This window comes from Schistocerca americana, chromosome 7 (genome assembly GCF_021461395.2).
Source record: "Schistocerca americana isolate TAMUIC-IGC-003095 chromosome 7, iqSchAmer2.1, whole genome shotgun sequence".
Lineage (NCBI taxonomy): Eukaryota > Metazoa > Arthropoda > Insecta > Orthoptera > Acrididae > Schistocerca > Schistocerca americana.
In genome coordinates this window covers 315,546,480-315,561,042 of record NC_060125.1, presented here as the reverse complement: position 1 = coordinate 315,561,042, position 14,563 = coordinate 315,546,480, and positions in this window count along the sequence as shown.

Genomic DNA, 14,563 nt, shown 5'->3' with positions numbered 1-14,563 from the left:
TTTTTCCCCTCTCTCCTCCCTGATGAAGGAACAAAGTTCCGAAAGCTAGGAATGTAAATTTTCTGTTGTTTTTTTTTTTTTTTTTTTTTGTTTTATCTATTGGCTGTACTGAGCTGAGGTAAGTACTGGCCAGCCCCTCTATCTCTTTGTTAGTATTTGTTTCACATCTTTATATGAGACTTTCCATTAATCATCAACATAATAAAAGTAATACAGCAGAACAAAATCAAACTAGCATGTTGCACTTATTAAAAAAAGAACTCAAAATGAAGTACGTTCACCAACAGACTGAGTGACAACTGACATAATGCAGTTGTTATTGGTCAACCTCTAGAGCTCTTTCCACACCATTGTATAAAGGTTCCTCAGGTATGCCATTGGGCTGCTCAGCAGGAGCTGACACAGTGTCAAGCAGGGGCAACTGTACAGCAGGGGCAAGCATGCAACCTTCGTGATATTGGAATTTTTATGACTTTGGCTGTAATTCTGTGTTTATTTAAGATCTAATTTCATACCCTGGGGAGTTATTTCATTGCTTGCAGAGGGGATATTGTTTATTTAGGGCTTATCACTATAATTTTTTATCCTTATCTTTATAAGTTACAACTCATGTTAGCTGGATATTTTTACAACAGAACTTTATCTTAATTAGTATAGTTTTTGACCCAGTGTAAATGCCACTGTCAAAACATGGCTGCTTGTATATTTATGACACTCTTATCTTTATCACTATAATTTATGATACGCTGTGTCTGCCACAATCAAAACACAACACAGTTGCCATTATACTTAGGCCACCTTATTTTTATTGCTGTAACTTATTACCCAGTATGTTATTCCACTTATCTTAATGTGTTTAATTTATGGCATGATAAATGGTCACCACACTCATAACATGCTTTTTTTTTTCATCATCAATCTTAAGTCTGCTTTGATGTGGCCTGCCACAAAATTCCTCTTCTGTGCCAAACTCTTCATCTCAGAGTAGCACTTGCAACCTACATCCTCAATTACTTGCTGGCTGTACTCAAAATCTCTGTCTTCCTCTACAGTTTTTGCCCTCTACAGCTCCGTTTAGTATCATGGAAGTCATTCCCTGATGTCTTAATAGATGTCCTATCATCCTGTCCCTTCTTCTTGTCGGTGTTTGGCACACATTCCTTTCCTCTCTGATTCTGTACAGAACCTCCTCATTCCTTATTTTATCAGTCCACCTAATATATAGCATATGTCTGTAGCACCACATCTCAAATGCTTCAATTCTCTTCTGTTCTGGTTTTTCCACAGTCCATCTCTCACTATCATACAATGGTCTGCCCCAAACATACACTCTCAGAAATTTATTCCTCAAATTAAGGCCTATGTTTGATACCAGTAGACTTCTCTTGGCCAGAAATGCCCTTTTTGTCAGTGATAGTCTGCTTTTGATGTCCTCCTTTCTCCATCTGTCATTGGTTATCTGCTGCCTAGGTATCAGAATTCCTTAACTTCATCTAATTTGTGACCATCAATCCTTATGTTAAGTTTCTTGCTGTTCTCATTTCTGCTATTTCTCATTACATTCATATTTCTTTGATTTACTCTCAATCCATATTCTGTACTCATTAGACTGTTCACTTAATTCAGCAGATCATATAATTGTTCTTCACTTTCACTCAGGATAGCAGTGTCATTAGAGAATCATGTCACTGGTGTCTTTTCACCTTGAATTTTAATCCCACTTTTATTCCCATCACTGCTTCTTCCATGTAGAGAGACAGGACAGCAGGAGTGAAAGGCTACACCTGTGTCTTAACTCTTTTTAATCTGAGCACTTCATTCTTTGTCACCCATTGTTATTATTCCCTCTTGGCCATTATACATATTGAATATTTCCCATCCTGCCTATAGCTTACCCTCACTTTTCTCACAATTTTGAATTAAAACATGCACATCATCACTGTTGATAAATATATTGCAGAAATCACACACATACAATACAAAGAAAGGTACCACCATCACACTAGATTCTTTTCACAGAGATGTTTTTTTTCACACTCTGCTCAAATTGCACCATGGAAGCTCATACAGAGAAGAGAAGCATACACTAGAAACCCTTGGCTTCTTTGTGCTCTGGGAATGGCGCTAAATTCAAATGATGGTCACTGCATTAAGTAACATATGTACAATGGAATACTTGGATGGAACAGGCCCTTGTTGGTTTCTGTTTGACATTGCTATCACACATGGTGGAAGACTAGTACACATCTTCAGCATGAGGATGTAGAAGGCAATAAGTATAATGCTCTCCTTCTTGCTACTGAAATTCCTGAAATGTTGAACAATCTGTTTGGCCTTATTGTATTGCCTTTCATGGTATCAACCTTGAGTCCTATCAAAATGAATGGCTGCAAAAGCATGTTCCACAACATCTGATATATCAATGTCCCTCCTTCTATGGTTGCTCTTGTGCTTTTCTGGTCGTTTTTTTTTTTTTTCTTTTTTTCCCCCACCGCTCATTGCTTAGTACCCATCTACATGTTCCGCAAATACACAGAACCCTATAAATTTCTGCTTTTTTCCAGTGGTTTGCGAGTATCCATGACCAGTTTTAGATGATCATGTATCTTCCAGATGGGTTTGTAGATTACAGCAGTGTTCTATTTTGTCAAAACTTTCCCTACGCAATCAGTAATGTCCTTGATAGAAGGCAGGAAAACTTTTAAAAACATTGCCAGGTAGAGCAAGAAACATCTGCAAACCAGAGCTGCTTGATGCAGGATTAAAACACATCATCAGTGCAGTGCTCAAGAATAGTTCTTCATCCGCTGAGATAAAAAGAGTCTTAAGACATCCACACAAATCCATAGCGATGAACAAGTGCCAATGAAATTGGAAGTTTTTCTGCCTCACGTTAATGATGTTGACTGTATAGGAAACATTTTGACACAACAAAACATTGCTGTAATCTACAAACCCACTCAGAAGACACAGGATCACCTGAAATTGGCCATGGATCCCCGAAAACTGCTGGAAATGCAGGATTTATAGAGTTCTGTGTATTTGTCAGGATGTGTACATGGGTACTAAGGAAATAGCTGTAAAAAAAAACAATAGATGAGTACAATTCCAGCTGTAAAATTGGAGACTGACAGATCAGCTATGGCAAAACATGAACATGTTTGCAGCCTGGAACCACCACATTCATTTTCATAGGACTGAAGAACTGGCAGCCAGAAGTGGATGCCACAAAGGGCTGTGCAAACAGGCCAGACAGATTGGTAAATACTTCAGGAATTTAAGTAGGAAAGAGGAGGGCAAGAAATTGACATCTTGATCCTGGTACTGAAGATATGTGTAAAAGTCTTCCACCATGGGGTGATACCAACGGCAGAAAACAGCAACCTACAATGGCCTATTGTGCTTCAATATTCTAAGAATGTGGCATCACACCACTATGCAGGAACACATGAAAATGGAATTTTGCTGCAGTTGTCCATGTACCCAAGGTCTAGGGATAGTGTCCCTAGTCACAGGTTGAAAACCCGCCACTGCTTAAATTTTGATTAATAATCAGCCTTGGTGCCAAAGACTTCCAGCATATGAAGTCACCCTCATTTGAGGATGCAGAAGGCAATGGAAGTCACTGAATTAAAGACATGTAACTTGTAGGACATCTTGCCTGTGATTAAAAAAGTGTCATGACGATTTCTCTGTTGGTAAAAGATTCCAGAATTGTCCCCTCAATTCAGATCTCTGGGAGCAGATAGTCTACAGGGGAGATGACCATGAGAAAAAAATTGAATAACCAACAAAAGCCTAATGGAAGCTTGAACATTGGTAGGGAAGCTGGAAAATCTGAAAATGGAAATGCAAAGGCTCAATCTAGAGATAATAGGAGTCAGTGAAGTGAAATTGAAAGAAGGCAAGGATTTCTGGTCAGATGAGTAAAAGGTAATATCAATGAAAATAGAAAGTGGTATAATGGCAGTATGTTGCATTATAAATAGGAAGTTAGGGCAGAAAGTGAGTTACTTCTAACAGTTCAGTGATAGGGTTGTTCTTATCAGAATCGACAGCAAACCAACACCAACAATGATATTCAGGTATACATGCTGACATCGCAACCTGAAGATGAAGAGACAGAGAAAGTATGTGAGGATATTGAAAGGGTAATACAACACACAAAAGCAGACAAAAATCTAACAGTCGTAGAGGACTGGAATGCAGTTGTAGGGGAAGGAGGAGAAGAAATGGTTACAGTAGAATATTAGTTGAGACAAGGAATGAGAGAGGAGAAAGACTAATTGAGTTGTGTAGTAAATTTCAGCCTATAATACTGAATATTCAATTCAAGAATCACAAGAGGAGGAGGTGTAACTGGAAAAGACTGGGTGATACGGGAAAATTTAAATTATCTTATATCATGGACAGACAGAGTTTCTGAAATCAGATACTGGTTGTAAGGCATACCCAGGAGCAGATATAGACTCAGATTATAATGTAGTAGTGATGAAGAGTAGGCTGAAGCTTAAAAGATTAGTCAGGAAGAATCGGTATGCGAAGAAGCAGGCTACAGATGTGCTAAGGAATGATGAAATATGCATGAAGTTCTCTGAGGCTATAATAAAGCAATAAGGAATAGCTCAGTAGGCAGTACAGTTGAAGAGGAATGAACATCTCTCAAAATGGCAATCACAGAAGTTGGAAAGAGAAACATAGAAGCAACTGCAAAGAAACTAAGGGTTACAGATGGAATACTTAAGCTGATCAATGAAAGAAGGAAGAACAAAAATCTTCAGGGAAAATCAGGAATACAGAAATACAAGTCAATGAGGAATAAATAAATAGGAAGTGCAGGGAAGCTAAGATGAAATGGCTCCAGGAAAAATGTGAAGAAATTGAAAAAGAAATGATTGGAAGATCTGTCTCACCATGTAAGAATGTCAAAACAGTCTTTGGTGAAATTAAAAGCAAGTGTGGTAATGTTTAGAGTGCAACAAGAATTCCACTGTTAAATGCAGAGGAGAGAGTGGAAAGGTGGAAAGAATACATTGAAGACCTCTATGAGGGGGAGGACTTCTCTGATGTCATAGAAGAAGAAACAGGAGTCAATTTCAAAGAGACAGGGGTTCCAGTATTGGAATCAGAATTTAAAAGAGCTTTGGAGGTCTTAAGATCAAATGAGGAAGAAGGGATGGATAACATTCCATCAGAATTTCTAAAATAGTTGGGGAAAGTGACAATAGAATGACTATTCATGTTGGTGTGCAGAATGTATGAGTCTGGCAACACACCATTTGACTTTCAGAAAAATATCATCCACACAATTCTGAAGACTGCAAGAACTGACAAGTATGAGGATTATTGCAAAATCAGCTTAATTTCATGCATCCAAGTTGCTGGCAAGAATTATATACAGAAGAATGGAAAAGAAAACTGAGGATGTGTTAGATGACTATCAATTTTGCTTTAGGAAAGGTAAAGGGACCAGAGAGGCAACTCTGACATTTTGGTTGATAATGGATTCTAGACTAAAGAAAAATCAAGACACATTCATAGTATTTGTTGATCTGGGAAAAGCATTTGACAAGGTAGAATGGTGCAAGATGTTTGAAATTCTGAGAAAAATAGGGGTAACCTGTAGGAGAGACATGTAATATACCGGGTGATCAAAAAGTCAGTATAAATTTGAAAACTGAATAAATCACGGAATAATGTAGATAGAGAGGTACAAATTGACACACATGCTTGGAGTGACATGGGGTTTTATCAGAACCAAAAAAATACAAAATTTCAGAAAATGTCTGACAGATGGTACTTCATCTGCTCAGAATAGCCACCTTCATTCCTCAACAGTAGCTGTAGTCAAGGAATAATGTTGTGTCCGGGGTTATGGTGAGGCATTGGCATCGGATGCTATCTTTCAGCATCCCTAGACATGTCGGTCAATCACGATACACTTGCCATTGCAGGTAACCCCAAAGCCAATAATCGCACGGACCGAGGTCTGGGGACCTGGGAGGCCAAGCATGACAAAAGTGGCAGCTGAGCTTATGATCATCACCAAACGATGCACACAAGAGATCTTTCACATGTCTAGCAATATGGGGTGGTTCTAATAAAACCCCATGTCATTCCAAGCATGTGTGCCAATTTTTACCTCCCTATCTTCATTATTCCATGGTTCATTAAGTTTTCAAATTTATACTGACTTTTTGATCACCTGGTACATATGTGCAAGAGCCAGGAGGGAATAATAGTGAATGGACAACCAAAACTGAAGTGCTTGGATTAAAATGGGTTTAAGACAGGAATGTAGTCTTTTGCTCCTACTGTTCAATCTGTACATCGAAGAAGCAATGACATCGATAAAAGGAAGATTCAGGGGTGGGATTACAATTCAATGTGAAAGGATATCAATGATATGATTAGCTGATTTCATTCCTAGCTTGAGTGAAAGTGAAGAACTACCTGATTTGCTGAATGCAATGAACAGTCTAATGAGTACATAATATGGACTGAGAGCAAATCAAAGAAAGACGAAAGTAATGAGAAGTAGCAAACGTGAGAAGACAGAAACTTAACACCAGGACTGATGATCACAAAGTAGATGAAGTTAAGCAATTCTATTACCTAAGCAGCATAGTAACCAATGAGAGGTGAAGCAAGGAGGACATCAAAAGCAGACTAGCACTGGCAAAAAGGGCATTCCTGGCCAAGAGAGGTCTATTGGTATCAAACATAGACCTTAAATGAGGAAGACATTTCTAAGAATGTATCTTTGGAGCACAGCATTGTATGCTAGTGAAACATGGACTGTGGAAAAACTGGAACAAAAAAGAATCAAAACATTTGAGATATGGTGCTACAGATGAATGTTGAAAATTAGGTGGATTGATAAAGTAAGGAAGGAGGATCTACTGTACAGAAATGGAGAGGAAAAGAATAAGCGGAAAATTCTGATAAGGAAAAGGATGATAGGACATCTTTTAAGATGGCAGAGAATGACTTCCATGGTACCAAAGGGAGCTGTAGAAAGCAAAAACTGTAGAGAAAGGCATAAATTGGAATGCATCCAGCAAATAATTGAGGATGTATGTTGCATGTACTATTCCAAGATGAAGAGGTTGGTACAGGAGAGACAGGCTGCATCAAAACATAAAAAAAGAGAAAGAAAGAGAAATGAAAAGGAGTGAGCCAGGGTGTGAATCAGACACTCAAAGAAGCTAAAATGGGGATAAACTATTCAGTTTTAATGTGAAAGCCATCTGACTATGGCATAATAGCCCAGAATGGTGTAATAATTGTGACATTACTAGAAGTAAAAGTACAAGCTTTCATCAAGTTTTGTTAAATGAAACTGATTTTTTTATTTAAAGTGTCATTTTTAAATAAATTTTGTTTAAGTCAATAAAGCAAGGAATTAGGGTTTAATTATATTATAATTAAGAAGTACTTAATGAAGTAAAGATACATTAATGAAGTGAAAATATGTAATGAAGTATGTGAAGAGCAACAAGGTACTGATGAAGATGTGTGGAGCAATAAGGAAACCGGTAATGAGGTAATAATGACAAGTATGAAAAGTATTGTGTAGGACAGCAATGGTTAGGAACTCTGGCTTTGTGTTAATTTGTTTTGCAAATTCAATTTTGCAATTTACAAGGTTTGTTATCGAAAGTATTTCAAGAAAACACAAGAAAAAGAAAATTATAAAGGCTAACTACCATATGCAAAGGTTAATATAATGCTGTTATGGTAAAGTGTCTGTATGATTTGTCACATAGTTTGGTACTTTGCTTATAGTTTGTAGCACTTTAAACAAAAATTGAATGAAATATTATTGTTTCAATGCTACATGGAACTATATGGCACAATAGAACTCATTTTTCATGTTGTTACAAAGTGCTATTTTCATCTTTGTTTCCAATGGATTCAGTGAATATGCATTACTAGAAAAGATGATATGATAATTAACTAGTTGCAATACCTATAGTAAATATGAACATTCTGACAGGAGAAACAACAGTAAAGCAAAAATTTACCAAAAGTTAAGTAAGATTTGATACTAATAGTAAATTTGACTTTCTCCTCAATAAGTTTAAGTAATTTGTTTTGAGTGCAATGAATTGAGATTAAAAGACAGCTTCCATCCACCTAACTGAAGTAATTAAGTAATATGTTGCCATAAAACAGAAATAAATGTTAAATTCATAATGAAACATTTTCATTATTTTGCTCTAGATTTAGAGCATTTTGTCAATGTAAGTTATTTTGTATATACTTTCCATGTAATTGTTTACTGAGCATGAGCATAACCATACACACTGTCAGGGCTGCATGAAAATGAACTCATGGCTTGAACATTTGGAGGCTGTGAATAGAGATGGTTGTGAAGTTGGTTGGATTATAAATGAAGTATACTGCAAGTGTAAAATGTAAATATGGTGTTATTCCTATTATTATCATCATTGCTATTTATTTATAAAATAGTAGAATTTTTTCTTATCCAAGAAATTTATTGTCTATACATATGTAAAACTTTTGTATAAAATTTGTAAATTTTTGTCTGGAAGGCAATGACCAAACCTAGTTCCAGATTAATGCTGTTATTAAAAATGAAGGTTATGTGAAAAATTTGATAATTTATTTACATTGTACTTTAAAATGTTCGCAACTAATTGCTGTGCAGTGGGCTATACAGCCAGCTGTTTGTCAGTATCTGTCCATAAAATCCAGTGTTGGGCGATGAGTAATTGCTCCATCTGTTAGGACTTCAACTCCTGTTAATAACTGTTTTTCCCCTTTTATTATTTCTCAAATTTTGTTCAGTCTCTAAGTTTCCGATATTAAAAAACATCAGTTAAACTATTTCCCACATAGATTCATTAGTCATGGTAACATTTTATTGTGTTGACCCCCATATCTTGCTTAGTTTTACCAGGAAATCTGTTTACAAAGTGTTAAACCTAATTGAAAAATCCACTGTGTTACATAACGTGAAATACACTATGAGCTAATATGTACTTCTGGGCATACTGAAACCACTAGTAATTAAAATCAGTAGTTCAACTTCCAAATAACATATTTCAAATCCTATGAAACTACTTAATTTGTGAGATAATTAATATTCAGTCTCAGAAGCAGCTACATCTTCCATTGCAGATTTTGCCTCCATTCTTATTAAATTCCAACATCAATCAGTATACTTTTATAGACCTAAATTATATGCTCAAGCTGACATACTTCACTAATTGATAAATTCATTAAATTTGAGTAATTTACCAAAATTTCCAATATGACAGTTGCATTCATAAGTATGGTATTCCTAATATGGATGCATAAAATCGTTCCATAAACATTTCTAAATTTTTAGACCACCACATTTTTCACTAATAAAATTTTTATCAATACTTACATACCATTCTGAGTGGAAAAATTTAATCAACCTGTTTTCCAAATGATTGTGTAGTTTCCAAAATAACATTGTACTCATACGCTGATCTTTAAATAGTTGAATGTCCCTCAAAGTCAGCAGTTTGTCCCAAATCCCAGTCAAGTTAACAAACATGTAACACCTATATCAAGTCTGTTCCCCTGTTTGCTAGTGCAATAGGTATCTACAAATTGTTGGCAAAAATATGTATATTGACATCGACAAAAACTCAATGATGACAGTGTCAAAAACCTTTAAGTGATTTCTGTAACTCACATTAATGAATATTTTTACTAAATAGTGTTGTGGTTGGTGGATACATGAACTATCATTGTCATCTGAATGGACCGTTTTTGAGCATGGTGATTTTTATTAAGGGCTGTCCTGAGTGAAACACTGTTATGAATTTTTCTCTGTTAGAGTACTAGATGACAGTACTGCATGTGAACTGTGGTATGTTGTATAATTACGAACTTTGTTCTATGCCACACTTAATTGCTTTGTTTAGTGACTTAGAGCTACCACTGATTCTTCAGCAGTGTTATTAATTTATACTGCAATCACTTAAAAATTTAAATTCTGCCACTGGATTCTTGTTCATTTGTGAATTCCAACCTGATTTTATGTGCTATTAATCCGGAATAGTTGAAAAACCAGTCATCTAAACAATAGGACTTCCCAGATAATAAATGCATGAGAAAGTGCAAAATTGTAGTTTTGTGTACATTTTTGAGTAAGCACCATTCTGTACTCAATTAAATTTTCAGCCTCATGACTTATATTAGGTAACGTCTTATTCAAAGTCATAAGCCTTTGCTTTTCTCCAACCTTTCAACTCACTTTCCTGTTCAGTTATCAGGAGAGCTATAATTTGTCAAGGCATCTGAACCATAGTGTAACTCAGCATTTTTTTCACATTAACAATCACTGCCAGAAGTGAAACTAGCAATAAGTTATAAACAAAAATTCTAAGAGTGACAGGGCATTGAATCTGATACCTTTGGATCAATAGTCTGTCACTAAAACACTAATTTTGTCACACATACTGCTACTAATTTTTGCATAACAAGCAATTCATAAAAATAGTATGTTGGTGTGCACTATTTCTTGGAGCATGAGCAAATTACATATTTTGGTAGCCCTTAATGTCTTTATCACACTTTGATTTGATATGATTCTTTATTTGGTCCTGCTGATTACATATTGTGCAAAGGGTGTACTACATGGAAACACCAAAGAAATATAGAGACATGTAAACAGGCAGAATACAGCACTGTGTCAGCAACACCTATATAAGACGACAAATGTCTGACGCAGTTGTTAGATCAGTTACTGCTGCTACAATGGCAGGTTATCAAGATTGAAGTGAATTTGAATGTGGTGTTATAGTTGGCAAATGAGCTATGAAACACAGCATCTCTGAGTTAGCGATGAAGTGGAGATTTTCCTGTGTGACCATTTCACGAGTGTATTGTGAATGTCAGGAATCCAGTAAAACATCAAATCTCTGACATCACTGTGGCCTGAAAAAGATCCTGCAAGAACAGGACCAACCACAACTGAAGAGAATTGTTCAATGTGACAAAAAATGTAACCCTTCAAAAAATTGCTGCAGATTTCAATGCTGAGCCATCAACAAGTGTCAGCATGCAAAACATTCAATGAAATATCATTGATTTGGGCTTTCCGAGCTGAAGGCCCACTCATGTACGCTTGATGACTGCATGACACAAGACCTGAGCCCGAGCCTTGGCCCATCAACACAAAAAATTGGATTGTTGGTAACTGGAAACATGTTGCTTGGTCGGACGGTATTGAGTGGATGGACGTGTACAGTTATAGAGACAACCTCATGGATTCATGGGCTCTGCATGTCGGGAAGGGCTTCTGCTGGACACCAAACTCTCGAGACATGAGCTTTATGGAGCAGATCCGGAATGCCTTGCAATGTGCTGTTCAGAAGAGATCTCCACCCCCTTGTACTCTTGCAGATTCATGGTGTCAAATCCCTCTATCACTACTTCAGACATTAGTCCATGCCACATCATGTTCTGGCACTTCTGTGTGCTCATGGGGGGGGATGTCCTACATGATATTAGGCAGGTGTACCAGTTTCTTTGGCTCTTCAGTGTATTAATAAAGAACAAGTCAAGTAAAATGAAATAAAATTTTATGAGTATTTTATATATCATACAAATGCATATTTTTGATGAACCATTAGTTGTGGGCAACATTACAAGCTGCATTTTAATAGTATAAGTTCAAGAGAATGCTTAAAGAGCAAACTGAATAGAAGCACACATTCCAAGCCACAAATAAATAATTAAATTTACATTCTGTCATTATGATTTAAATTGAAATACAAGATTTTTATCTTTATCACATAAGTAAGTTTTAGCGAATACTTAAAGTGTAGAATAAATGATAGTAGACATTTTAATCTATAATAGAAATAAATTTACATTTCATCATTGAAATTTACATCAGGAATATACAATTTTGTCTTCATGACATAGGTAAAGATTTTCTTTTAAAAGGGCTTTTTTATGTAAGTGGTTTCCTCTAATTTTACTCAGAAGGATGCCTTATTACTCTAGGAATTCATTCATTTTATAATAAGTTTGTTCTCTAAGGAATGTTTTTAATTTCCTTTTGAATACCTACATGTTGTTAATTTCCTTTTTTATTTTGATGGGAAGTTTGTTATATACTTTTATTTGTGACTTAGTTACTCCCCTTCAGACTTTTGTGAGAGTTGCAGAGCCTTGGTGGAAATTTTTCCCCTCTCTTGTGTTATGCTTGTGAATGTGATAGATTTTTTTTTTTTTTAATAATTCATTGTTTCTGGCTAGAAACATCATCAGTGAGTATATACATTGATTTGTAGCAGCAAATCTGCTGAGTTGTTAAAGAGACCTCTGCAGGATACCTTCTGTCCGTTTTCCTTATTATGCTTAATAGATTATGGAATGATTTCTTGCAGGAAAGACTTGGGAGACATAGCCATATTAGACATTTCCTTGGAAAGATCTTCATCTCTTCGTTACCGGAGAGTTGTAGTCCGCGGGAGTTTGGACATGGTTGGTGAGTAGTCACCTTTAATTCTTTAAAATAATTGTGCTATTTTATTTCATATTAACTAATAATTAAACAAAATGGAATACTTTCATTAATATTTTCAACAAATGTGGGTGCACAACCTTTGTGAAATGTTTCAAAGGAATACTTTTCTAATCTGAGCTGTAAACATTTTTATTTATATGTACAGTTGGTAAATTTTCACATTTTGATATGTCAGACAAACATAATAAACAGCATTAATGCACAGTGTGTGACTGTTATGTATAGTAGGAAAACCATGTAAGGCACATAACTGATCATTCAGTTTCCTGCAGAAGTACAAGTCTATATGTAGACACAAATATTGAGTGTATAAATTTGGATATTATAATTTATGAAGTAAATTTTCGTCCATTGTAGAAAATTGAGTGTCCCTTATATGATATTGTGTGAATGTTAAAATATCATTTATTGGGACATGAAGCACAAACATAGCACTATGTAAAATAAGAGAGGGAGGGTCAAGGTCCTTTATTACCCACCAACCTTCACTAATAGCTTCCAAGCATGTAACTGAGAACTGGGCAGTATGAGCTGTTGTAATGGAAATAATGCTTGTTATTGTCTGCCCATTGCACACATATACATTGAACTGATCACATGTTTGTTCCTGTGTTGGAAGCTGCTTGTACCCAACCTGGAACAAGCTGTATTACATTATTCACCACACTGATATTCCACGTTCAAAAATTGATTAAGTAGCTTTATTTATTTATGTAGATGTTCCACTGATTAAACTGATTTATTGATTCACCCTATAAATATTTACAGATTGTGGGCTACAGAAAACACACACACACACACACACACACACACACACACACACACACATATAATGGAAGGAAACATTCCACGTGGGAAAAATTATATATAAAAACAAAGATGAGGTGACTTACCGAACAAAAGCGCTGGCAGGTCGATACACACACAAACATACACACAAAATTCAAGCTTTCGCAACAAACTGTTGCCTCATCAGGAAAGAGGGAAGGAGAGGGGAAGACGAAAGGAAGTGGGTTTTAAGGGAGAGGGTAAGGAGTCATTCCAATCCTGGGAGCGGAAAGACTTACCTTAGGGGGAAAAAAGGACAGGTATACACTCGCACACACGCACATATCCATCCACACATACAGACACAAGCAGACATATTTAAAGACAAAGAGTTTGGGCAGAGATGTCAGTCGAGGCAGAAGTGTAGAGGCAAAGAAGTTGTTGAAAGACAGGTGAGGTATGAGTGGCGGCAACTTGAAATTAGCGGAGATTGAGGCCTGACGGATGACGAGAAGAGAGGATATATTGAAGAGCAAGTTCCCATCTCCGGAGTTCGGATAGGTTGGTGTTGGTGGGAAGTATCCAGATAACCCGGACGGTGTAACACTGTGCCAAGATGTGCTGGCTGTGCACCAAGGCATGTTTAGCCACAGGGTGATCCTCATTACCAACAAACACTGTCTGCCTGTGTCCATTCATGCGAATGGACAGTTTGTTGCTGGTCATTCCCACATAGAATGCATCACAGTGTAGGCCCCGGTGTAAAACCTGTCCCATGCACTTTCGTTTGATAAGAGAGAGAGAGAGAGAGAGAGAGAGAGAGAGAGAGAGAGAGAGAGAGAGAGAGAGGGGGGGAGAGAGAGAGGGGGGGGAGAGGGAGGGGGAGAGGGAGGGAGAGGGGGAGGGAGGGGGAGGGAGGAGGAGGGAGGGAGGGGGAGGGGGAGGGGGAGGGAGGAGGGGGAGGGAGGGGGGAGGGGGAGGGAGGGGGGAGGGAGGGAGGGGGGAGGGGGGGAGGGGGGGGAATGTAAAAATAATGGGTCATAAAGTTTTGCAAGCTCCATAGTATGAAATATAATTAGTTATCTTATAGTTTATGATGACATGAATTCACTTGAAATTAAAAACTTATTTGGAATTAAAATTATGGACATAAATTTGGTAAGTGGTGCTAAAGTAACAGAAACACACAAAATTGTGCCTGTAGGCAATATCTCGAAGATTTTTGATAAAGACACTAACATGCTTGCAGTTGCT